The sequence below is a fragment of the Triturus cristatus genome, chromosome 1_1 (genome assembly GCF_964204655.1).
Source record: "Triturus cristatus chromosome 1_1, aTriCri1.1, whole genome shotgun sequence".
Taxonomy (NCBI): domain Eukaryota; kingdom Metazoa; phylum Chordata; class Amphibia; order Caudata; family Salamandridae; genus Triturus; species Triturus cristatus.
The window spans coordinates 1,089,742,486-1,089,769,487 of NC_140579.1; positions in this window are offsets into that span (position 1 = coordinate 1,089,742,486).

A 27,002-nucleotide genomic window follows, 5' to 3' on the forward strand; every position below is an offset into this window, starting at 1 on the left:
TGTCCACCCGTAGCCTCTGCAATGTTTCAGAGCCAAGGTACACACACATTGAAGCCTTCATCAGACGCCATATTCCACTACAGATGACTGTCAAGAAGGCTGACTATCATGTCATGGGAGTGATGCTACATGTCATATGCTCCATTGTGAGAAGACATGTATGCATGGTACCACAACATGCACAGAAGCAGTCACCACACATTCACAACCTGTATCACCACAAAAAAGCCTTGCTGCAATACTCGCCCAAACTGACATTTCCACATGTCTGTGCATGGAACGCTGATGCAGCACACGTTGCAATCCACACGAGGAATTGCAGGAGGACAACAATGACACAACCAGACAACAGATGGCAAATACCTGGGAATGACAGACACACGAGAAGTCACCAAAAAATGATTCTCAACGCACACATGGAAGTGTACAAAACAGCAACAATGTTGGACACATGTAAATTGCCGATCAAGTCTCTCTGCAAAACTGTGTTGCATGACATCATCACTCGAGTGACACATCAGAACACACATCCAAGTCACTGTGCATTCAGTCAGCTGGACACACACATTGCAACACATGCCACTCAACGCTACAAGCTTGCAAACTCATAGCCAGTGACTCACCATTATGAGAAGTTGCGTATGAGCTGACTCCGGATATCATCCCCCTCCTCCTCATCATCACTAGCCTTGTGACCAAGCCCTTGATCCTCCACGGGTGGATGCTCCTGCTCACCTGGATCCAGGATGAGTGGCACTGCTTTCTCAACTGCCATGTTGTGCAGCATGCAGCACACAATGAAGATTTTGCAGACCTTCTCCGGGGCATAAGGGAGGGACCCGCCTGTCTTGTCCAGGCACCGGAATCGGCTCTTCAGGAGTCCAAACGTCCTCTCAATCACTCGCCTGGTCTGGCCGTGTGCATTGTTGTACCGGTGATCTGCAGCTGTTTTTGGGTTGCGGAGAGGTGTCAGCAGCCATGGCATGTTGGGATAGCCAGAGTCCCCTACATGGAAACACCATGTAAATAAGTGGGTCACGAGATGCAGTAAGAGACTAAGATATCGCAACACATAGGACAAATAGACTATACCCACCAACAAGACATGCTCGTTCGTTGTGCAGCCGCAGCATCATTTGTGGCACCCTGCTACGCCTCATGATGTAGGCATTGTGTGTGGATCCTGGAAAGCGTGCACAGACATGGGAAATCAGCATGTTAGCAAGACACACCACAAGGGCATTTATCGAGTGGTAATGTTTGCGGTTGTGATAGGCTTGTTCCTGTGCCTGTGGTGGTCCAAAAGCCACATGTGTACCATCAATGGACCCAATTACATGGGGCATCCCACCCAGGGCATAGAAATCCCCCTTGACATCCCTCAACCCCTCTGGACTTGGAAATGTGATGAATTCATCAAGGTGCTCCAACATGGCTGATAAAACATCACGCAGGACACGGCTGAACATAGTCTGGGACATCCCACCCACATCAGCTATGGTCAATTGAAACGTACCTGTTGCAAAAAAAAGGAAGGCTGCCATCACCTTCATCTTGGGGGTCAGCGCAGTAGGATACCTGTGTTGCAGTTGGAGGTGTGGTGCCAGCCTGTTTGTCAGGTCCTCAATCAACTGTTGAGTGAATCTGTAACGGCTGATGCAGGCACGTTCCATCATGGCACCCAAGTCTGGCATTAGTCTTGGGACAGGTGGTGCCCTGCAAAACATAGTTTAGAGGAATGAAGATTGAGAGTCGGCAAACATCAATGTCAATGAACATAGCACATGCTACACTGCTAATACACATCAGGTAACTATGGAGTCTGGTGTGTGCAATACATCCAGGACACAGATAGCAGCTTGCTGGCAATCCGACAAAATGCCTGATACACCTGTTGATTGTCAAGTCAACATGACATGCCCTGAAATGATTTGGGGGCCAGTCTGAGTGAAGAGCCACAGATATGACCGGAGTGACACACAACCACATAGCTGCATTTGAAGGATGTCAGCTCATCCAGACAGCTGACTGCAAGGCACACGCACAGGTCACATGGAATGTCAAATGTACATGTCACACACAGTGCGATGAAGGGGTACACGTGACAACACAAAGACACAGCCATTGAGACGACGAACACATGAATGACTGCAAATATATGATGTCCCATGTACACAGACACTACAGCCTTGGGAATCCACATGTGGCATGGTGTGCGTAGATGTGTTACACCAACAGCAGATACCGTTGACGGGACACTGACATGAAGCTCATGGGAACACATGACACACAGCTGACATAGTCCCAAAGGGGCACGCTGATCGTGACAGGTCAGTTCATAAGTGTCCCTGTCCCTGGCATCAGGAGACAGGTGCGGGTGTTGATGACTGTGCCACCCACTGCTGCTATGCATGACTCAGTTGGACTACAGATACACTTGTGGCACATATCAAGGTGATGTGTGCCACATCGTGCCCCATCACACATGACATGTGTCCACAGGTCAGAACACATCAATTGTGCAACTAGATGGAAGGACCTGTGCAAGATCACAGGCTAACACACCTAGGGCCTGCACCTGAAAGTGTGCAATGATAAGTACTTGATGAACATCCATGTGCGACTCGTAGCCCTCCATTCCTGGAATGTGTACGGCTGTATCACCTTTGTAAGCGTGTGAAATGCGTACATGTCCGTGTATATACCAGTGGTACACGTACGTCTAAAACTGGTGCGTACACTCATGTGTACTAACAGTGCCTACACGTAGCTGTACACGTACATGTAGGCACTGTTAGTACACGTCCGTGTACGCACCAGTCGCACACGTCCGTGTACAACTGGTGTGTACACGTACGTGTACAGGTACGTGTAGGCACTGTTAGTACACGTACCTGTACGACTGGTGCATACACGGATGTGTACTAACAGTGCCTACACGTACTTGGACACGTCCGTGTACGCACCAGTCGTACATGTCTGTGTACAACTGGTGCTCTCATGTGTACTAACAGTGCCTACACGTACCTGTACACGTATGTGTAGGCACTGTTAGTACATGTCCGTGTACGCACCAGTCGTGTACAACTGGTGCGTACACGTACGTGTACTAACAGTGCCTACACGTACTTGGACACGTACGTGTAGGCACTGTTAGTACACGTACCTGTACGAACCAGTTGTACACGGACGTGTATGACTGGTGCCCACATGTACGTCTACAGGTATGTGTAGGTACTGTTAGTACACGTACGTGTATGACTGGTGCGTACACAGACGTGTACTAACAGTGCCTACACGTACTTGGACACGTACATGTAGGCACCAGTCGTACACGGACGTGTACTACTGGTGCCTATACGTACGTGTCCAAGTACGTGTAGGCACTGGTAGTACACGTACGTGTACGCACCAGTTGTACACGGACGTGTACTAACAGTGCCTACACGTACCTGTACTAACAGTGCCTACAGGTACGTGTCACACGCACAGTGCAACTGGTGCCGTAGGGGTACGTGTGAAACGCACCGTACCTGTGTGAGGCTTTCATATTTACATAGGGGACACATAAGGGACAGGTATTAGGCCCTAAATGCATGCAGGTTGCCATGGATACCGAGTTTTCTCTTCAAATTTTTCCAGCAGGTGTCCTGGAAAAGTCAGTTGGCCACAATATACTATGTTGCAAAGTGGTTGTTGTCTTGACATGATGCTCTAAATTTGAACGATGCAAATGCTGTCACTGCTGTATGTTTAAAGGGATTGGAGTAAACGTAAGATGCGAATAATTCTGACCAATCACTATGTACTCCTCAAAATGAATGGCCCTCAGCAAGACAGATATAAGGCAGCCAGAAGCCATGAGAGGGCACTTGCCTGCACAACTTTCCTGTCGACAACCTTGCTGCTATCTCTGCTTCCCTGGTCCATGTCTCGTGCTGTGGAGAGGGCCCAGCCATTCAACCTGGAGGAGAATCAGGCCCTGCTGGACGTCCTCCTTCCACAGTACACCAGCCTGTATGGGAGACCAGGGGAGCAGGTGAGTTCTGAGTCCACTACCTTTGCCAATGCACCTGTTGTGTGACAGTCAATATTGTGTCAAGGTGGGACTGACATGCAATGTTGTTCAGAGTGTGTCCTGGGGGGGATGCTTATGTCACTCATGCAGTGCATCATGTAGTTCCTGTGTGCACTCCTCACTTGCATGGTGCTTACAGTGACTTTCACTGCATAGTGCATAAGACATTTAGCCTGGCTAATCCTTGGGGGCTTTTCTTCATGTTGTCCTGAGGTGATTCAGTGTTCCCCCCGGTGTGACAGGTGACTGTACCCACAGATGTGTATGAGTTGGGTGGACCTGTGGTGAGAGTGTCCAAATGGCGTGTACGACCTCATGGACATTGACGTGTGTGAATGTTCCTTGTCATGTGGGTGAGTGTCTATGTGAAGTGTTGCACCACACCTGCATGTGGAAGGCTACTGATCTAACCATCTGATGTGAAAAGTGAGCCGTGCTTTGTGTCTGACTTTCAGAGCTGCCACGACCCCTGTGACTCCCCCCTGGCAAATGGCACATGTGCAGAGTGAGGGTTGTATCCGCTGTAGTCAATGACAGGCCAGTGCTCAGTGGCTGGGTGTGTCTGTCTAGTCTGCTGAGGGTGCGTCAGTGGAGTGGGACATGTGACTGCATGGCACGTGCTGCCCATCAGCCTGCTGTTGCATGTGCTGCACAATGTGTGGCATGTGCATTGAGTGTTTTGTACACCTCATGCCACCTGTAGACTTTCAATGCCATGTACTGCATGTGCGCTTGCACACAGGCCACTTGCATGTTGTGAATGAGGCTATTCCTGTCAGCATCCTATGCCCTGTTCAACATTTCAAAGATGTTCTGATGTGTGTTTCTGGGACATGGTGCAGGTGTATTGATGTTGTGTCACTTTGTCATCCTGACAGGTAACTGCCTACGGGAAGGGGTTCATCTGGACCAACGTCATCAGAGCCGTGAGGACTGCGGGGGGGCGTGATCGGCAGCTGGCCCAGGTCCACAAGAGGTGGCAGGACATCCGGTGCTGGACCCGGCGGATCGCCTGGGTCCAGCTGAAGCTCTCTCCACCTCGCCACCACAGCGGGCGCCGACACCTGACCCTCCACATGAAACGTGTCCTGGCGGTGGTCTTCCCTGACCTCGATAGGCAGTTAGAGGAGGAACTGCAGCAACGAGGGGGTAGGTACATGACTTTTTGTTGTGTTATGTGTCGCCAGCTTTAGGAAGTGCTATTTTGCATGAATACACTCCCAGAGTTCATATGTGCAGTGTATTTTCTCTTTCTAAATGTCACCTGCCCATCTTTTTCATCCCTTCCTCTCCTTGACATGTGTCCCCTGGTGAGTGTGTAATCACATTTGCACATGGTCATCTATGGTGCCAGTACATCTAAGTGCACATTGCTTTCTGCATCATGTGGGTGGGTGGTCTGTGACTTGTGTCGGTACCTTACCTGTGCCATGACCTGTTCACTATGTAGGGGGTCCATAGTTGTTGTCACTAATGCTGATTCTCAACATAGGAGTGTGAGCCTTCAACTGGACTCACTTGCAGCATGCATGTGCAATGTTGTGGCCTCAGACATGATGTGCATGAGTGTGAGATATGCATAGTGCCATGACGGTTGTACATGGTAGAATCAGCTCATTCCAGGACCATGGAGCAGTGTGCCCACTACAGTCCCCTGAGACACCCTGGCCTCCTAATCATGTGTGTCATCCAACACTGTGCACATTCTCTGTGTGTGCTGCATAGGTCTGCCTCTGTGGCATTGTTCCCTGCCCTACTTTGATTTGGTTAATGTGTGCTACATGTGTCCACTGGACAGGGGTACAACATTTTGCTTGTGCATACTCACACTGGCCATTGCCTGTGTGGCTATTCACAACAATCTGTTGATGGTTGTTTGTCACAAATATGTGTTCTCAGCCCCACAAGGTGATGTTGTGTCAATGAAGCTATTTTGCAAGCACAGTTGTTGTAACCCTGAATAAGAGGTGTCACTTCTTGATCTGTATACATCACAGTGACTCAGGTATTGGGGGAGGGGGGTGCGGGAGAGGCATACATGTGCAACTCAGATTTTTAACTGGCAGATCTGACATTTGTGGGAGAATTGGCTGTACTAAAATACACTGGGCAGTGCCCCTGTGATGCTGGCCAGTGCTCAATGTACGTGCTTTGCAGCCTGTGTCTTTTTTTTAACCAACAAGAATCCTGCCCATACATTTTTTGGCATATGTGTGGTTCTGATGCAACGCAGTTTGGACTGTGTGTGCTGACATCTGTGTGTACATTCAGGCTTGCCATGAGGGTGTCCCCACAGTACAGCTGGCCTTTTTTAACACCCAATTGCAGTCCCATTGGCTTATGCATTGTCCTGGGTGTGGACATGGGTGTTACTCCAGATGACAGGCAGTAGGTCATATGTGTAGCCAACTGTGTCATCAGGTGACGGATGGCCTGGTGACAACTGACATGATTCTATTTGTTACTCTTCATGATTTGTACTTTGGCACTCACAGCACTTGTCAACAGTTGTTCATGTTTCACATATGGAAATTCGTTGATTTGTGTTAAGAACACTAATGTGCCTGCATGCAATATGTCACACAAGGCAGTGCACACAAAAGTACATTGATACTGTCATGGAATGAGCTGGCACATTTTCTATGAAGCTACTGTTTTAAATAAATGTTGTCACAGATTCTCCATATACATGTTCCCACGGTGGTCTTGATTTTGTGAGACTCATTAGTTGTCGGTGATACAAACTAACGAGTGTCAAGACGTCCAGACCTCGGTGGACCCATGTATATGTACTTTCTGTAACACAACCTATTTATGACAGTGGCTCCTCCAAACAGGTGGCACCTTCTTCAATGACAGTGTCAATGTACTTTTGTATGCACTGCCTTGTGCAACATCTTGCATGCAGGCACATCAGTGTTCTATTAGCAAAATGGCCAATTGGCACATCCCAAACATGTAGATCGGTTGAAGTTGTGTGAGTCCCAACGTACCAACATTTGTTCGTTTTGTGTTCCAAGGGACTTACAGGTCTCTCAGTGTGGTGGCACCTTGAGTATTGAGGTGTGTAAGTTTACCTTGAGTGCACCACTCCGGTTTATTTCAGGGTAAACAAGAGGTGTCATGACTTCATTGTATTGCTGTGCTCACCGGTTCACAGACACTAGCTTCTCAGTGTATTGCTCATTCAAGTAGTGGCCTTTTGTGTATTGCGTTTCCTGGTGTCAAAGTGGCATGGTGGGTCTACCAACTGGGCAGTACAGGGCTTACATATGTGCGGAGTTATCCAGCTGTTACTCATGATGCATTGCCTGATATGCACTGTGATCTATTGTTCTTGTGCTCATGTGTCAGATGTATACAGGTGACTGATGTTTTCTGGTTTCTTTTCGTTGCCCACAGCATCATCATCCACACGCGAGGGAGACACCGGCATGGACCTTGAGGAGGGACCCAGCGACAGTGCCACCAATGCTGTGGAGTCAGCAGGAGACAGTGGCACGGAGGGCAAGGGGAGTCAGTCAGAGGACCTGTCCGGAGGCGAGAGCATGTACGACACCGGCGGGTCCCAGGCTGACATCCTTGAGGAGGCGGAGGATGCTACAACATCTGGCAGCATCCCACCATCTGTACCCGCCTACTCCATTGACATCTCCGCCCTCCCAGTTGCTCCCGTCCCTTCTGTCCGTGCAGGGTCCCACCGTGTCTGCTTCGGACCAGGCACCGCACCCCCTGCCCCTGTCACCCCTGCTGCCCTCAGTGAAGAGTCTGTGGACACACTGGACCAGTTGCAGGTTGGTCAGGCATCGATGCTGCATGTCCTCCATGAACACACTAGACTGCTCACACAGTTGGTGTCGTTCGTGGAGGGCATGTCATCAACGATGACTGAGCAACGCAGGTGTCTGCGGTTCATGGACTCCTCACTGAAGGAAGCAGTGTCTCTCCTGCGGCGCTCCGTCCCCCCCCCTATCCCAGACCCATCCACACTGCCCTCTCCCATTCCTGTCCAAAGTACACACAGACAGTCACAGGCACACACCACCACAGACACATCCAGCACACCCCCAAGTAAGGCACAGGGCACACCTCCTGGCATGCACACTCAGGGGGATGTAGTCACATCCACAGGGTCTGGGGGCAAACGGCAGACACGCAGCCACAGTCAGAGTCCGCAGTCCTCACGACCCACTTCCTCCAAATCCACTCCCCCTAGCTCCCCTGCCAAGACATCACCCAAAGTGACCGACAGGGCTAGTCAGTCCCTCAGTCCCACTGTGACACCACCCGCAAGCGGTTGAGGAAGTCTCCGGCCAGGGGAGTTGAGTCCCCCCCATGTCCACCACCTCCCCCAAGAGCGCTGCACCCCATCCCTCGGACACCCCCCCCTCCGTTAGCCCTGGTGTTCGTTCTGGTGCAGGGGTTACTCTGGACGCCCTGGCTGCAGTGTGCAGCGAACTGCTCACCACCACCTTTGGTGCTGCACCACCCCCTGTGGTGGATACGTCCAGCCTTGCACCCACCACACCTACCCAACCCACTCCTGTCCCTGCGGTGCCTGGTACTCCCACTGATGATGCCCCCCCCCGGTCGACAACCCTTGAGGTGACTTTGTGCAGGCAAGGTAGGGGTGGACACACTCGCATCCGTCCACCCTTGGACTCAATCTATGGACTGGCCATTGGCCTTTGTGAATAGTGTTTTATTACAACTTCTTTTGTTTGTGTGCTGAATAAAGCCTTTTATTTTAGTTTCCACACTATTGCATTTCAGGTACTTGATGTTGGTGACGAGGCCCATGAAGTTGGTGTTCTGGTAATGTGTTAGGGTTCTGAGAAATGTTTTAGTATGATGGTCATGAGGTGGACCATGGTGTCTGTGTGCCATCTCATTGTCTGTGAAAATATTAATTTGTTGTGTTTGTTATTTTGGATTGTGAGACATTGTCCCAGGAAGTGTTCCTTCCTCTGTGGCACCTGACATGTTCCCTGCAAACAGTTGCACAATTGTTGTGCTGACCTAAGTCAACATATCCTTTGTTGGTGACGGATCCCTTCACCAATGGCCATGCATGCTCGACAATGTCTCCTGCTAACTCGTCTGTGCCATCCTTGCCAGTCACTGTACTTGTGTTTTGTGTATGTAGGAATGGCATCAGGGAGCAATTGGCCCTCTTCAGCACTATGCATGTGTGTAATCACGGCCTAACACACAAATGGCACGTGTAATGCAGGGTATTTGGGCACCTGACTCACAATTGTGGGCATTGTATCTAGTGGCAGTGGACCCTATTCCTTACATGAGAGACATCATCTGGGAGGCTGGACCAGTACCTGAACATTCCAATCAGTCCTGTGATGTACGTGACAGTGTGTGGTCCCCTTGGCTAACTTATTTTAGTATGCATTTCCATGACTATACAGTCTGTTGGCATTAAATCCGGGTGTGTATTGTGGGGCATCCGCCATGGCTGGGTATACATGTGTTGTATGTCCTCACACCCACATGTGGTGTGTCATGCAGTGTGTGAATGACATCCATCCTCCTGGGAGTGGGGCACTGCTGGGAGTGATATGCACCCACCCCTCATATGTCTGGGCCCTGCTGGGAGGGATATGCACCCACCCCTCATATGTCTGGGCACTGCTGGGAGGGCTCTGCACCCACCCCTCATATGTCTGGGCACTGCTGGGAGTGATATGCACCCACCCCTCATATGTCTGGGCACTGCTGGGAGGGCTCTGCACCCACCCCTCATATGTCTGGGCACTGCTGGGAGTGATATGCACCCACCCCTCATATGTCTGGGCACTGCTGGTAGTCCTCTGCACCCACCCCTCATATGTCTGGGCACTGCTGGGAGTCCTCTGCACCCACCCCTCATACGTCTGGGCACTGCTGGGAGTCCTCTGCACCCACCCCTCATATATCTGGGCACTGCTGGGAGTGATATGCACCCACCCCTCATATGTCTGGGCACTGCTGGGAGGGATATGCACCCACCCCTCATATGTCTGGGCACTGCTGGTAGTTCTCTGCACCCACCCCTCATATGTCTGGGCACTGCTGGGAGTCCTCTGCACCCACCCCTCATATGTCTGGGCACTGCTGGGAGGGCTCTGCACCCACCCCTCATATGTCTGGACACTGCTGGGAGGGCTCTGCACCCACCCCTCATATGTCTGGGCACTGCTGGGAGGGATATGCACCCACCCCTCATATGTCTGGATACTGCTGGGAGGGCTCTGCACCCACCCCTCATATGTCTGGACACTGCTGGGAGGGCTCTGCTCCCACCCCTCATATGTCTGGGCACTGCTGGGAGGGATATGCACCCACCCCACATATGTCTGGGCACTGCTGGTAGTTCTCTGCACCCACCCCTCATATGTCTGGGCACTGCTGGTAGTCCTCTGCACCCACCCCTCATATGTCTGGGCACTGCTGGGAGTCCTCTGCACCCACCCCTTATATGTCTGGGCACTGCTGGTAGTCCTCTGCACCCACCCCTCATATGTCTGGGCACTGCTGGGAGGGATATGCACCCACCCTTCATATGTCTGGGCACTGCTGGTAGTTCTCTGCACCCACCCCTTATATGTCTGGGCACTGCTGGGAGTCCTCTGCACCCACCCCTCATATGTCTGGGCACTGCTGGGAGGGCTCTGCACACACCCCTCATATGTCTGGACACTGCTGGGAGGGCTCTGCACCCACCCCTCATATGTCTGGGCACTGCTGGGAGTCATATGCACCCACCCCTCATATGTCTGGACACTGCTGGGAGTCCTCTGCACCCACCCCTCATATGTCTGGGCACTGCTGGGAGGGCTCTGCACCCACCCCTCATATGTCTGGACACTGCTGGGAGGGCTCTGCACCCACCCCTCATATGTCTGGACACTGCTGGGAGGGCTCTGCACCCACCCCTCATATGTCTGGGCACTGCTGGGAGGGATATGCACCCACCCCTCATATGTCTGGGCACTGCTGGTAGTCCTCTGCACCCACCCCTCATATGTCTGGGCACTGCTGGTAGTCCTCTGCACCCACCTCTCATATGTCTGGGCACTGCTGGGAGGGCTCTGCACCCACCCCTCATATGTCTGGGCACTGCTGGGAGGGCTCTTCACCCACCCCTCATATGTCTGGGCAATGCTGGTAGTCCTCTGCACCCACCCCTCATATGTCTGGCCACTGCTGGGAGGGCTCTGCACCCACCCCTCATATGTCTGGACACTGCTGGGAGGGCTCTGCACCCACCCCTCATATGTCTGGGCACTGCTGGGAGGGATATGCACCCACCCCTCATATATCTGTGCACTGCTGGTAGTCCTCTGCACCCACCCCTCATATGTCTGGGTACTGCTGGTAGTCCTGTGCACCCACCCCTCATATGTCTGGGCTCTGCTGGGAGGGCTCTGCACCCACCCCTCATATGTCTGGGCACTGCTGGGAGGGCTCTTCACCCACCCCTCATATGTCTGGGCACTGCTGGGAGTGATAAGCACCCACCCCTCATATGTCTGGGCACTGCTGGGAGGGCTCTGCACCCACCCCTCATATGTCTGGGCACTGCTGGGAGTGATATGCACCCACCCCATATATGTCTGGGCACTGCTGGTAGTCCTCTGCACCCACCCCTCATATGTCTGGGCACTGCTGGGAGTCCTCTGCACCCACCCCTCATTTGTCTGGGTACTGCTGGGAGTCCTCTGCACCCAACCCTCATATGTCTGGGCACTGCTGGTAGTCCTCTGCACCCACCCCTAATATGTCTGGGCACTGCTGGGAGTGATATGCACCCACCCCTCATATGTCTGGGCACTGCTGGGAGGGCTCTGCACCCACCCCTCATATGTCTGGGCACTGCTGGGAGGGATATGCACCCACCCCTCATATGTCTGGGCACTGCTGGTTGTCCTCTGCACCCACCCCTCATATGTCTGGGCACTGCTGGGAGGGCTCTGCACCCACCCCTCATATGTCTGGGCACTGCTGGGAGTAATATGCACCCACCCCACATATGTCTGGGCACTGCTGGGAGGGCTCTGCACCCACCCCTCATATGTCTGGGCACTGCTGGGAGTGATATGCACCCACCCCTCATATGTCTGGGCACTGCTGGTAGGGCTCTGCACCCACCCCTCATATGTCTGGGCACTGCTGGGAGGGATATGCAACCACCCCTCATATGTCTGGGCACTGCTGGTTGTCCTCTGCACCCACCCCTCATATGTCTGGGCACTGCTGGTAGTCCTCTGCACCCACCCCTCATATGTCTGGACACTGCTGGGAGTCCTCTGCACCCACCCCACATATGTCTGGGCACTGCTGGGAGTCCTCTGCACCCACCCCTCTTATGTCTGGGCACTGCTGGGAGTCCTCTGCACCCACCCCTCATATGTCTGGGCACTGCTGGGAGTGGGCACTGCTGGGAGTCCTCTGCACCCACCCCACATATGTCTGGGCACTGCTGGGAGTCCTCTGCACCCACCCCTCATATGTCTGGGCACTGCTGGGAGTCCTCTGCACCCACCCCTCATATGTCTGGGCACTGCTGGGAGTGATATGCACCCACCCCTCATATGTCTGGGCACTGCTGGGAGTCCTCTGCACCCACCCCTCATATGTATGGGCACTGCTGGGAGTCCTCTGCACCCATCCCTCATATGTCTGGGCCCTGCTGGTAGTCCCCTGCACCCACCCCTCTTATGTCTGGGCACTGCTGGGAGTCCTCTGCACCCACCCCTCATATGTCTGGGCACTGCTGGGAGGGCTCTGCACCCACCCCTCATATGTCTGGGCACTGCTGGGAGTGATATGCACCCACCCCTCATATGTCTGGGCACTGCTGGGAGGGCTCTGCACCCACCCCTCATATGTCTGGACACTGCTGGGAGTGATATGCACCCACCCCTCATATGTCTGGGCACTGCTGGGAGGGTTCTGCACCCACCCCTCATATGTCTGGGCACTGCTGTGAGGGATATGCAACCCCCCCTCATATGTATGGGCACTGCTGGGAGTCCTCTGCTCCCACCCCTCATATGTCTGGGCACTGCTGTTAGTCCTCTACACCCAGCCCTCATATGTCTGGGCACTGCTGGGAGGCCTCTGCACCCACCCACGCACCCCCTTGGAGCTGTACACTGCTGGCCAGGACCTACACACACATCAATTTGTAGTTAACATGCTGGGCCAGTCCTCTATGCCCACATTCATGGCGTGTGTACGCCTCATATCCAAATTTTCCTGCTGCCGTAACGGGGTACGTGTGGTACGGACCGTACCCACGCATTCATGCGTGGGTACGGTCCGTACCTGATTAATTATGGGGCCGTAGGGCTACGCACTGTACCCACGCATTCATGCGTGGGTACGGTCCGTACCTGAGGACTCATGGGGCTGTGGGGGTACGCACCGTACCCACGCATTCATGCGTGGGTACGGTCCGTACCTGAGGACTCATGGGGCCGTAGGGCTACGCACCGTACCCACACATTCATGCGTGTGTACGGTCCGTACCTGAGGACTCATGGGGCCGTAGGTGTACGCACCGTACCCACGCATGAATGCGTGGGTACGGTCTGTACCACTGTTGTCATGGCGCCGTAGGGGTACGTGTGGTACGCACCATACCCGCGCATGTTGTTCTCACCTTCTGCGGCGTGTGCGTCGGGTGCGGTGCACCAGGTCGTAGGCCAGGAGGACCGGGATGACACGTACGATGGGGTTCATGGCTGTACGTCACGTACCGGGGCTCCGCGGCGTTGCGGTTCGCGTCGGACTCTGCTTTTCCGGCTGTGTTTGGCTCCCGTAAACAAAGAGCTGTACGGAGTGACGTCGGTACGAATCGTACTTGCTAGGCCGGAAAACGCTGGTGAAATACGTGCGGCCGTCGCGTACAAGCATTTCCGGATTGGAAGCGTGGGTATTTTTTTGCTGTACGGTCTTTTGTACGATTCGTACAGAAAAAGGCTTTCTGTACGAATCGTACTTCCTAGGTTGTGAAATGAGTTTACCTGGTACGAGTCGTACGGAGAAAACGCTCCGTACGACTATTCGTAGGGCCTTTTTACAGGATCGGAATCGGCCCCAAAGTGTATGAGGCAATTTATTCAAGAATGTGTTACACTCCTTTGAAAGAGGTTATGCAACTAATACCCTCTAGTTGAATATTTAAATGAGCCTCACGTGTAAATAGCTTGGTTTAAGTGCACAAAACACTATAATTATTTTAGCTTTGGATGGTCTCATAAGCCTTGAGTGCTGGAGTCCTGGTTTGAGCTTAATTCTTCGACTTCTAGACTATGCTAACCCACAGCACAAATAGATACAAATCAAGTGGTGTAAGTTTGTTTGGTCACCCTGTTAACCTGTTAACAGTGTCATCCAGTGGGAAGCTATAAATTACAGTTTCCATCTTCTAAACGAAAGGTGAATAAAAGAAAAAAAACTAAAACATTATCATGCTCAGTTAAATGAGAGTCAAATTAAAAGAAAGGTTGAATATGAAAGAATGTAATCACTCTTGAAGGCGGTAAATTATTTCAAAGAGAAGGCAAGTCTCTTGTAAAGCCTGATACTTGGAGCAAAGTAATAAAAAGCTGGAACTACTCTGTTAAAAAAGCAATATCCTTTATTTATGAGGAGAGTTCTTATTTTATTATCTCCTGTTCCAAACTTTGTAAAGTCTCTGTAAGAAATTGTGCTGTTAGTTGCAAAGAATGTGAGTCCTTTACAAGTAATAGGTCCACAATTGTATGTTTGCAGGAAACTAAGTACCCCATTGTAGCACTTGACTCTCTCAGGATAGCGAAGTAGAGTAATACAAGAGCAACTGAGGGGATATGGGTGTGAGCCAGCAAGCCTAATTCACTGGAACACAATATCAATACTCCATAAGTTAATGACCAGTAAGTGTTTTTTCTTTAAAAAAGGGAAAGTACTTTTAGTACACACTCACTGCTAAATACTACACATTTATTTACAAATATATACACCAGGTAGATGTCAATACCTTTGGTGACACTTTAATATTTGAATCCCATAATCACAATACCTCCCATTTCTGCCGGATGTAATAGCACAATATAAGAGGGTGTCATTTTAAATAGGAAAGGTCTACTAACTGTCAAAGGGTTGCCACATTGCTAATAATAACCATGTTATACTGTGTCAATATAAAATTATATCAGAGGTGTCCATATATAGCAGGCAGACCTACTGGCTTTGTCAAGGTTTCACTACATTAGTAGAATCAACCGCATGTCATGTTTATACCTTATAATAGCATTAAAATCAAGGAAAACAGTACTACCAGTTGTAAGCATTCATTATAATGGTAAACATTCATTGTTTAATATGCAGGTTGTCAATAAAGCATTTGAATTCAAAACCATGTGTGTCTGTATCTTTCTTCACTTGCTGCATGCCACATAATGTGGCCATAAAACCAACCACTCGGAATCCTCACACTCCAGAGCCCAAGAGCAAAAGCTCCAGCACTGGGAGCATTTAAAACAAAAGAAAAGCTCTACTGTGGGCAGGTTTTCAAGCACCTTCAACTGTTGTAAATCAGCCCTGAGGGTGGTACCACACTTCCTAAAACCCCCAATACAACCTTGGTGGTGCCCCTGTCTGTCGTGGGGCACCCACAAGCTGGAAAAATATGCATGTTAGCCTTCATGGGGCAATGTGGGGTGCTCCAGATTCTTTAATATGTTTGCATGCTGTCTTTCAAGTTTTAGCCTCTTGCAGTGTGTCTTTTTGTTAGTTTTCCCTTTCTTATTGTTAGGTGCCCCGGTCGCACCCGGGGTGCCCAAAGTCTGATTATCGATGGGATCTACAGCTGGAGCCCCAAGGGCCCCATGACCCCTACAGGCTCCCTATTTGCACTGCACTCCTTCGTGCAGTGTTTGAGAACTGGCTTGTGCTTCCTGTCTCCCACCTTTTGTCAATGTGGGCCCCTTCTGTCCCAGGGGAAGGGGTCCCCTGGAACACCTTGGATCACGTCGGACAGCCGGGGTTGGGGTCCTCAAGTCTGTGGACTGTCTTGGAAGGGGGCCCTATGCATTCCACTTACCCAAGGGGAAATGAAAAGAACCGATTGAACCAGGCCCTGACCCGCCCTGTGGAGATTTGTCATAGTAACAGCGGAGCACCATGCACTGCTTTTCTTTTTCAGCATGTTTTTTAAAATGAGAAAATCTTTGAAAATTCATATCTTGGGCACAACTTGTCAATTGTGGGTTCACTTTGCTCCTGGTGGCCAGACCTAGTCACAAGGAGCATTCTCATTAGGACACCAGGCCTATAAAGGGGTGCATTTAGCAGGAAACTGGATTTTCTGGTTCCCTGCACCAGCCTTCTCCACTGTCTGGCTCCTAGTGCTCTTTTCCTGCTCGTGGGTCATAATGTGCAACCCCTCTGCAAACAACCTGCAGAATACCCTGCTGCCCGCACTTTCCAGGCCCCATGGCCTCCTGGCCATCATGCAGGGCACCTTGGGGGCATTGGAGTCCAGGTCATTTTCACCCAACTCATTCTCAAAGAGGCTAAAAGGGCCAGTGCTACTGGCCCTGGAGAGATTCATTCTAGTCCTGGGGTTCGACTGGAGTCAACGTCCTTAGTCCATCCTTACAGGGAAGGAGGTGGCTTCTCTTTTTCGTTGGCATTCTTTCTGCCATCACCATCTCCCAGGTCTAGGGTCTTTTCAACTGTCTCTCCCTTGTGCAGGAGTTTTGAAGTGGGGGTGGAAAGAGCGCTTCTGAAAGCCTCAACTGCGCCCTAGCTGTCATTACTGCCTAATCCCTTACCAAGAAAACTTCAAAGGCGTGCCCCTCCTGTCTTGGCTCCAGAGGTCTGGTTCTCCTCCTTGCTCTACTGGGCCTGGTCCCAGCCCAGGTGCAGTGTGACAAGCTAATTATCAGATAAGGATTTACCATACATTGCTTCCTTTCCCAGGAAGAGTCAATCACTGATAATTGCTCCAGTTGTGTCGAGAGGCCTTTGTTTAATAATTTATTTGGTCCAGTAAGGGGTACAAAGGCCTGGGATCTGATTATGATCTGAGCCAGGGAAGAATGACAAAACCTGAAGTCCCATAAGATATGAATGTGTATTATTGGGAACTGCAAATTCAAACATGGATAGCATGTTTCACCGCAGTTTTATACCTTGCGGGATTTTATAGGCCTAAGTGGAGTAAAACTGTACTTTAGGCAGATTTCACCTATATTTATTATACAGTGAAAGTAATATACATTTTTCCAGTAAGCATACAGACCTACAATGTGAATGTCTACTCATATTATAAGGCCTTCCCCAGGTCAGTACCATTCCTTGCAGAGCCCCTTCTGCTCCAGGCTACCTACAGGCAAATCCTAGGCTGAGCATGATGGTAGTCTCACACATGCAGACTGCACATGTGTGCACAGGAGTTCACATGTAACCAAGCCAGTGCCCTTTACCCAGCTGCACAGCAGTGACCTAATCTTAAAAGAGGGGCACTGATGGTAAACACGCTCAGCCCATTTAACCATGCATTTATTGTGAGTGAGACGCAGGTAGGGAGACTCACTTACAGTACAAAGTCCCCCCAAACAAACGTGTAGTCAATTGTGAAAAATCCTGGTGGACTAAATGGGTGCAACTCATTTGTTACAGTCTCCATACACATTTTGCAGAATTTAGGAGGGTTTTTATTTTTCCAGCATCTGTCTAAAATAAACCTGATAATCCCAGCGATTAAACAGAAAACTCTGTGATTGTGTGTCACTCACTTACCAGTTGACAGCTGAGACAAATTCCACCATGGATGCAGTAGGAATAACAGAGACACTAGTAATTTATTAATCTGAATAATAGAGTCTTTGGATATAATTTTTACTGTGTAATAAACCATTAACATTCAATGAAATAATTTCAAATGTTGGCTATTCCCGAGCCTAGTAAGTTAAAGAATTCAACAACTTTAAAAATCTGAGGACTCAGTGTTTCCCATTTTTTTCAAATATCTATGCACACCCAATCAGTGGTGTAGCTAGGCCTTAACTAGACCTGCGTTTGCCACCCGCAGCGGCTGAATGTACGAGCGCGGGGGTGGTGATTCCTGCAGCCTCAGGTAAGAGCGGGGTGGGGGAGGCTGCTGCCATCAAAACTCATGCCCCTCCCACCCTCCATTGCTACGCCACTGCACCCATTCGACCCTGTCTTTGACCCCCCTACTTTGATTATCTTTCACTTTCACCCTCCCTGGGGGAAAACCTTTCACCTGAGGCTAAGAGCTGCAATGAAACCATAGAGGCAAACTAGCACAATTAGAAACTAACTGCTTTTATAATGTTCATTTAATTATTTTTTTATTAGACAGTGTTTGCAAAAGAGTCTCTGTTTCCTCTGCCAAAAATCAGAGGTGGGTGTAACTGGCATACTTCTCTTTAATGTAATTGCTCATAATTACCGCAAAATTATTGTAATTATGTGTAATTGAATGAAAAGCATAATACAGCTTTTAGCCCTATTTTGTTGTGGCAAAATGCATCCTCACATACAAAATGTGCAGAGGATGCAATTTGCAAAAGACACACAATTGATGGACGGAATGCAGAACAAATCAAAACATTCACCCAGTCAAGAGATCTGGGTTATATCCATCATTCTTTTTCTCACCATGCCACCCCAGTTTAGACCTGGCCATATGCAAATCAGTCTTGACCCTGTGCCTCATGGGAACAGTCCAGCCCGAACTGCCAAGCCAGGTCCTCCCTCGACCGGAAACAAGCATCCTAGGACCGGTTTCGGGGTTTCGCCAGGCGAAACACGTGTTGGCTATTTCTGTCCGTACCCTCACGTTAAGAAAAATATAAATAAAAAGGACTAAAATGACAATGACCTTTTTGCTTCCTTCCTGTACACAACAATGACAAACCATGTCAAGTCACTTTGATATCAACTCAACCTTTGGGATTACACCAAATTTAAGATTGAAGTAAAACACTTGTCTCATTCCAGGTGGTCCTTGGACATAGCGGTACAAAAGGGGGTGGTGATGGACGGAGCATCAGAACCAATCAAACACTCACACCCAATCAACAGATCTGGGTTTGATCCATCACCGTTCTTTAGCCCACTCTGCCACCCCAGTTCAGACATGGCCATATGCAAATCAGTCTGACCCTGTGCCTCATGGGAACAGTCCAGCCCGAACTGCCAAGCCATGCCTTCCCTGGACCGGAAACAAGCTTCCTAGGACCGGTTTCTTGGACATAACCATCAGTTAGGGTTCTGTCACAAGCTAAAATTTGGGTCCTGTCCATTTGAGCGTGAACCCTGGTGGCACCCACCTACCCTTTTCTGATTAATTCCCTGAGGTCTCAGGTTTCCTTCTGGATCAGACTACCCATAACCACTGCAGGTCAGTAGGGGCGTGGCTTGGAGGCCAACGATGGCGGACGGGTGAGCCTGCTGCTCCGCGCCAGCCCGACTATAATCCTGCGATATCTGATAACAGGGCAAGCAGCAAGTCATGAACAACTTGCCTGCGATCTAAGAAAGCACCGTACCTCGAATGCGAGAGGCTGGAGCCATGAGATCGGCTCACTAGCAGAGACAGACCAGCGAACTGCAGACAGTCGAGATATGCAAAATGGCAGCCCTGGGTTGTGAGATGCTGTCGGCTTGATGTACGAACTCATCTAGCGCTCCACGAAGTAACTACAACCGGCGAACAGTGGAGGAGCTGCTGACCCTAATGAAGCCTGGGGGCGGCCGCCTTGCAGTCCCTAAGGAAGTCTGGGGTGGACACCCCCGGCCACGTTGCTGCCGGCCCAAAGGAAGCAGTTGAAACGGCCTGCTGCAGAAGGCCATCAGAGGCGGCCTCGGAGAGGGGATCATGGAATATCGTAGGTCACGGCTGATGACGAGTCCGGGCACACCTGCACATAGAGGAGGGGATAGAGCCTTGGCTGAGATCCGGCCTAGCCTGGCAGCTCTACCTGGGAGCTGCGGGCCTCTTTCAGACCGTGACTACCTAGGCCTTCGAGTTAGTAAACACAGGAGAAGAGCTGCATATGCCCTGCAGTGCGTGGGGACCTAGGTTGTGTGCAGCGGAGGGAATGGCGGCCCCTATCCTCTCTAGCTAATTGGGGCTGAACTCAGGCCTTTCATGGTCTGGAAGAAAGGACTTCCCCCCACCTGGTATGCCTCCTGAGGGAGTCGACTCTATAACCCCAGATACTCTGCCCCACCCTTATAGTCTACCAAGCCTGGGAAGATCACGCAGGAACAATCCTCTCTGGATGCATAGCTGCTGCCTGGAGACAAGGAATCTTGGCCAATATTGAAAGCAAGATGGGCGGAAGGTGTGTGCCCTCTGAAGTGCGGAGGTGATTGGTGGCTGGCTGAGACTGCAGACATCCCGGGCCTAGATCGGGGCCCAGTGGTGACTTGGAGGCCTCTCTGGGATGGGGAACCGGAAGTAAGGCCCCCCTTGCCCTCGCCTTTTCTCCTCTGGCTCACCTGTTCCTGCTGAGGGAGGCCAGGGGCTCCGAGCCCGGTCAGGAGCCCTGGATAGTCTTGATTGGAGGTTGGTAAACCCGGAGATTGCCCCGGTGAGACCATGGAGGGCTTCATACCGTTGCTGTAGGCCCTAGACTGCCTTCCTGGACGTGCTGTACCTACTCTGTGCCTCCTGAGATGTTTTATATGCCGGTTTGGGTCAGCGGGATTTGCATAGATCTTGTACCACATGTTGCTCAGTGGGAACCTCAGACTGGGATAGGGTCCAGCTTCTTGGAGACACTCTGTACCAGCCTGCTGTTGAGTGGGGAGAGCGTCAATCCCCCTGGAAAGTGGCTGGTTATCTATAGTATACAAATGTAACAAAGGAGTGATGGGGAACAAGCTGAGCCCAAAGATCCACTATCTACAGAATAACACTGAGGTGGTGGCTCATTTTGGTACCAATCTTCACGGTGATGGGAAAGGCCAGAGTGAAGGCGGCCGGAGTGCCAGCGGATTGAGGAAAGGACATCCTCGAGCAACACCAGAAGTTCTGATGGACCCGGTACAGCAGCAGCTGGCCAAGATACTCATTGCAGATACTAAGTCCACCCTCTATCAAGATATTAGCACTGTGTCAGTAGGGCTGGGACGACTGCTTCGCACAGAACATCATAAATTAGTAGAGAGGGTGGGGGTGGCAGTGGCCTCCATTGCAGACCTTCACGCTGCACAACAACAGTCGATTGGGGCACAGCGAGAACTACACCAGGAACTAAGAGATCTAGCGGACACACTACACTGGCTGGACAATGCACAGGACTCAAATATTGCAAACCAGGAACAATGGAAGGAAATAAACGCATTGTACTATCAAGCCCTTGAAAGGCTGAGGTGCCATGACTACTTGGGGTACCTTACTAGGGTGCAAGAAGAAGAAGGGAGACATGGACGTTTACTTGCCTGGTTGATTAGACCATAGACATGAGATTCCCTGATTACCCATGTTCGTACGGGAACAAATCAATCTGTCCATGACCCAGAGACCAGTAATGCCCTGTTCCATGATTAGTATGACTCCATGTATAGAGCGCCCACCCAGGTTCCCCAAGAAAAGCACCAAGATGTTCTCTCCCTGTTGCCTCTTAGAACACTACACCAACAAGTGAAAGTAATGTTAGGTGGCCCGTCAGAAATTCAGGAGATACGGGTGGCTATTAAGAGCATGGCCACAGGTAAGACCCTGGGCCCAGATGCTCTCGCTGCAGAATTTTACTCAATATACATGTCGAAACTGGCTCCCTGCTTGGAGACCCTTTATGCATAATCTTTGCGGCTCGGGCAACTCTCTGCGTCTACCAGAGATGCATTGGTGATTCCGCTCCCCAAAACGACCTCTGAGGGGGCTCGCATTTCAGATTTCCGACCTCTCTCCATGCCTAATATGGATTTCAAAATCCTTGGCAAGATACTGGCATTCGGTTTATTAACACACATGTCTACAATAATCCACCCAGACCAGAATGGCTTTATCCCAACCCGGAATACCTCCTTTAACCTAAGCAGACTGTGTTCAGTGCCAGCTCCGGTCCGTGCAGGTAACAGAGGTGGGGCCATGTAAAGGGGATTTTGAGAAACGATGCAGAGGGAAAATTATTTATTTATTTAATTTACCCTCAGAATCATCTCTCGAAATTCCCCCTTACCCAGACCCACTGCCTCACCGCTGTTACCTGCACGGACAGCGGATGTTCAGTGCTCTGTTATCCTGGAGTGAGGCTTTTCCCCTGGGCGGCCCTCCTGTCACTAGACTTGGAGAAGGCCTTTGACACTGTATGGTGGGATTTCCTGTCCGAAACCATGAGACACATGGGGCTTGGAGATGACTGGGGACATGGGTGAAGGTACTTTACGAACATCCCACAGCATGGGTCAAGAAAGGCAAAACAGTCTCCATGCAATATCGAATTTTTCATGGCACTCGACAGGGATGCCTGCTGTCACCCCTCTTATTTGCCTTGATGATCGAATCCCTGGCGGCGCCGTTTCATCAGGGAAGAGAAGAAGTGGGCCTGACAGTTGGAAGACATGTCCATTTTATCTCACTTTATGCTGATGACCTCCTGATCTATCTTAGCGATGCTGAGCATGGTTCTGCAGTGGCACTAGACCTCCTGAGTAGATTTAAATACGTGTCAGGCTTAAAGGTTAACAAAAACAAGACCTACCTGTTTCCAGTGGCCCGAACTTCCCTTGCCCCATAGACCTTCCACTGGATCTTAATTGGGCCCTCTCCACCTTTAAATACTTAGGGATCCACATCTTCCATTCACTTGAGGATCTGAGAGAAGTGAACCTGGGAAGAGCGCTGAGATCCCTTAGATAATATGTTCCATTCTGGTGCTCCTTGCATCTTCCAATTATGGCCCGATTTTCCCTATCAAAGGTGGTCATGCTGCCATGTCCATTTTATTTCTTTATTAATCTCCCGACCATAGTTCCTGCTGGGTGGTTCAAGCAACTAGATGCCTTGTTGCGGGATCTTATATGGGACAAGGGGCGTCGGATGGTGTCCTTGGTGACGCTGCAACGTCCCATGATGGATGGTGGTCTGGAGATGCTGAACTTTGAACTCTACTTCTTGGCTTTTCAATTAGAGTGGCACGCGCAGTAGTTGGAAGGCATAGGCCCTGAAGGGACAGACCTGATGGACTCTGGTGACCGCACAGCACTTTTGCTAGCCAGCAGTGGCGGCTCGCATTGGACGTGCTGCGGGGCGGTGGAGCGGGGCGGGGGTAGTAAACTCGGACATACGACGAAACGGAGGAAAGTGATGGCGATGCAGCATGTGCAAGGTAAATAGTTTCATTTATTTATTTAATTACTTTCCTCCATTCCGTCGTATGTCCGAGTTTACTATCCCCCAACCTTGCCCCTCCCCCACCCCGGCCTGCCGCTCAGCAGCACGCCCTATGCAAGCCGCCACTGCTAGCCAGAATGCTCGACCCAGCTGTGGTAATCCCTCATCAATCCTTGCTACAGAACACTGCTCTGCAGTTTTGGAAATGCTGTGTGGCCAAAAAAAGACAGGGACTCGCCTGTACAGCCCAGCCTTGCCCCTGATATGCTTACCATACGGCAATCCCAGGGTGATATTCACCCCTGAACAACTGGCAGCTTGGACTGAGGTTGGACTGGAGACAGTGGGGGATTGCTATAAGCAATCTGTTCTTCTTCCCTGGAGGATCTGGTAGAGAGCTTCGGGCTTCGGCCAGGTCAGTTCCTGCAGTACGAGGCCTTGACACAGACATTCAGGGGGTTGTGGTGTAATGGACGAGAGGAACCCATGACACACGGGGTGTTACAGTCCATGCTCACTCTGGGCGAGGTGAGACACCAGGTGAAATGGTTTTACTCTTTACTTTTCGAAATGTCCCGTATCCCTTTACAAAAATTGTGTAGCAAATGGGAGACAGTATTAAATAATGAACTTTCAGATCTGGAGTGGGGCAGAATCGTAGCGTACCCTAAACAGGTTTCCCGCAACACCAGGATGAAAAATATACAATTCAACTACACCCATATTACATATATGACCCCCCACAGGCTCCGTGTCGCCTACGGTGGCGAAAGACGTAACTGTCGGAGGTGTAACTATAGCGGCACTGACTTCATCCACATGACCTAGGATTGTATTATAGCAAATAGGTTTTGGGAGGAAGTCATGAAGATAGCAGGTGCAGCGGTGGGGCGCACCCTAGAACCCACAATTGGAACCTGCCTCCTGGGACTGTTCCCCCGACTACCCAAGCGGAAAGTGGGTAAAAACATTCTGGACCTAGCCTTAGTCCTGGCTAGGAGGTGGATAGCATTGACTTGGAATTCAATTGTGGCCCCACAATTGGAGACTGGAAGTGGGACGTAACTTACTGGGCCTGGGAGATATCATTGTGGGGTGGAGGACAGTGGAGATAGCTCTCACTCAGATGGAGAACAACATCAGATAAGTTGAGACACTAATAGGGATAAAGATGTATGTGGGAAATAACATAATTAACAACATGGGAATTAGAGATGCATCGACCCTATGAATAAAGTTGGAGCTGACTCCCAGCTGAATCACCCCATTGACCTGCCTGCGCCATAAGTGGTCTGACCCAAGAACAAGTTGTTGAACCGATCTGCATTGGAATTGACTGGCGGCCTTCGCCCCTGCCTGATATCCCCCCGGGCCTTTTTCTCTGCCCCTGATGAACTCCTGTGTTTCTGCACCACCCTGCACAGAATACTAGTTAATAGATAATTCTTCTCTGAGTTATAATCTGGGTCACTTTCCCTAGATGCCCCCTTTCTCATATCAGGTTGCATATAATCATAAATTACAAATTGCATAAATACTAGACAAATGTACTGGGCCGCCACGATTATACAAGAATTGCCATGGACTCTGACTACTGAGGTTATGTCACATATTAGGCTGTTAAGGATAGCGCTATGTTAAACGTTGGAAATGGCAGCTTAGCCATACCTGGATGCTGCAAAGACATACTGTGTTTTGAATTGTACCTCATGTAATGTTATGAGCTGGTATATCTGCCAGATTAAATGCTAATACAAATCTGTTTGAAAAAAAATCCATTGCAGGTTGGTTGGCGCCAGCAAAAATGGTGATGCTACCTCGGTTGTTGTATCATTTGGGGAATCTTCCATTGGTGGTCCCGACCTGGGTATTTAAGCTTGTGAATTCCATGCTGACTGATCTTGTATGGGGAAAAGGGCGTCATAGAGTTATCATGTCTAAAATGCAACTACCGGTATCCAGTGGAGAAATGGGAGCTCCTAATTTTAAAGCCTATTGCATTGCTGGACAGTTGCAATGGTTATCATATTGATTAGCCAGCCATAACCTGTTTGAAATAGGATACACCTACAGCAAGGGAAGCTCCATACACTGCTATGTCCAAACTCCCCAGTGTTACATGAAGACTCATTATTGCTGAGCACTGCCCTGATACACTGGAGAATGGCCTTAAAATACCGTAACACCCGTAAACCTGACGCCCCAAATATCCACCTCTGTGGTCTCCCGATCCCCTCTGGCATATTGACGTCCCGTAGGCCAGCCCCCTGGATTAGGCTGGATGGCTACAGTTGGATCACTATTCGTAGATGGCATCCTTCTGCCTCATGCAGAGTTTGTACAAGTCCATGGGTTGCCTGACTCTTTGTTTCTGACTCACACTAGTATTCTCCAATATGTACGTAAACAATGGGTGACAGATAATATGGAACCTGCTTCTTACGAATTACTTTGAGCTCTGCATACAATGGGACAAGGGAGCAACCTGGTACGATGGCTCTACCGAGGCATGAGGGAACATCTTAAGATATCGATCGCTCCCTTGAAACTCAAATGGGAAACTGACTTAGTGAGGGAACTAACTGACAATGAATGGTCCTGCATCTTAGAATACTCCAAGGGTATACCCCGTAATACCCGATTTAAATGCATCCAATTTTCTATCCTGCACAGGGTGTACTTACCACACAAACTACACGCAATATACCCTGTGGCTGCCTCGGAGTGTCCGCGTTGTCTTTGACCCAATACAGACATCCTACACATGTTTTGGTCTTGCCCTTTCCTGGCGCGGTATGGGGGGAGATTTGGGGGGTAATCTTGCGGCTGACGGGAGTGCAGGGCTGGACATTGGCAGAATTTTGTATACTGAGTCTCTCCCCGCTTCCCAAAAAGGCTAAAGTGATGCAGCACTTTGTCAGCCTTTTCTTGCTCCTGGCCAAAAGATTAATTACACAGAGCTGGGAATCTCCACAGATTCCTGGAATAGGGCAATGGGGGAGGCGGTGCTACATTGAGGCACAGCTGAAGGCGAGGCACTACAGCGGGAGGTGTAGGGCGGCCTTCGTAAGAAACCAAACTCCTTTGATTGGAATGTCCTACTCGAATAATTTTGACTACAAGTGTCTGAGAAATAATGGGGGTAGAATAAACTCCACTAGTCCACTGGCAACAATAAAGGTTCACGTGGGAAATCTTATAACTAAAGGCGACACTGTTAGATACAAATGATACCGTGACAAGTGCTTGTTGTCGACTCAGTGCTGCGTCCATATCCCTGCAGGGGATTACACTCCTTCCCTGATAATGATATACCCCTACATATATTATTGGGGGGCATGTTCTTAGACATTTTGTCACATCCCGGGCCATTTTGGGCCACCCAAGCACCCTGTTGCTTAATTCTTAGTCAACACCAGGACCACCCAAACTTGTTCCGGTTGGGTTAGGGAGTTTTTAGAATTGCAACATATTTCCCTCTTTTTTGTCATTGTCATCTTATGCCTATGATTGCTGTTTTGTACAAAACTGAAGATGCTTCCCTTTTTCCATTTATCC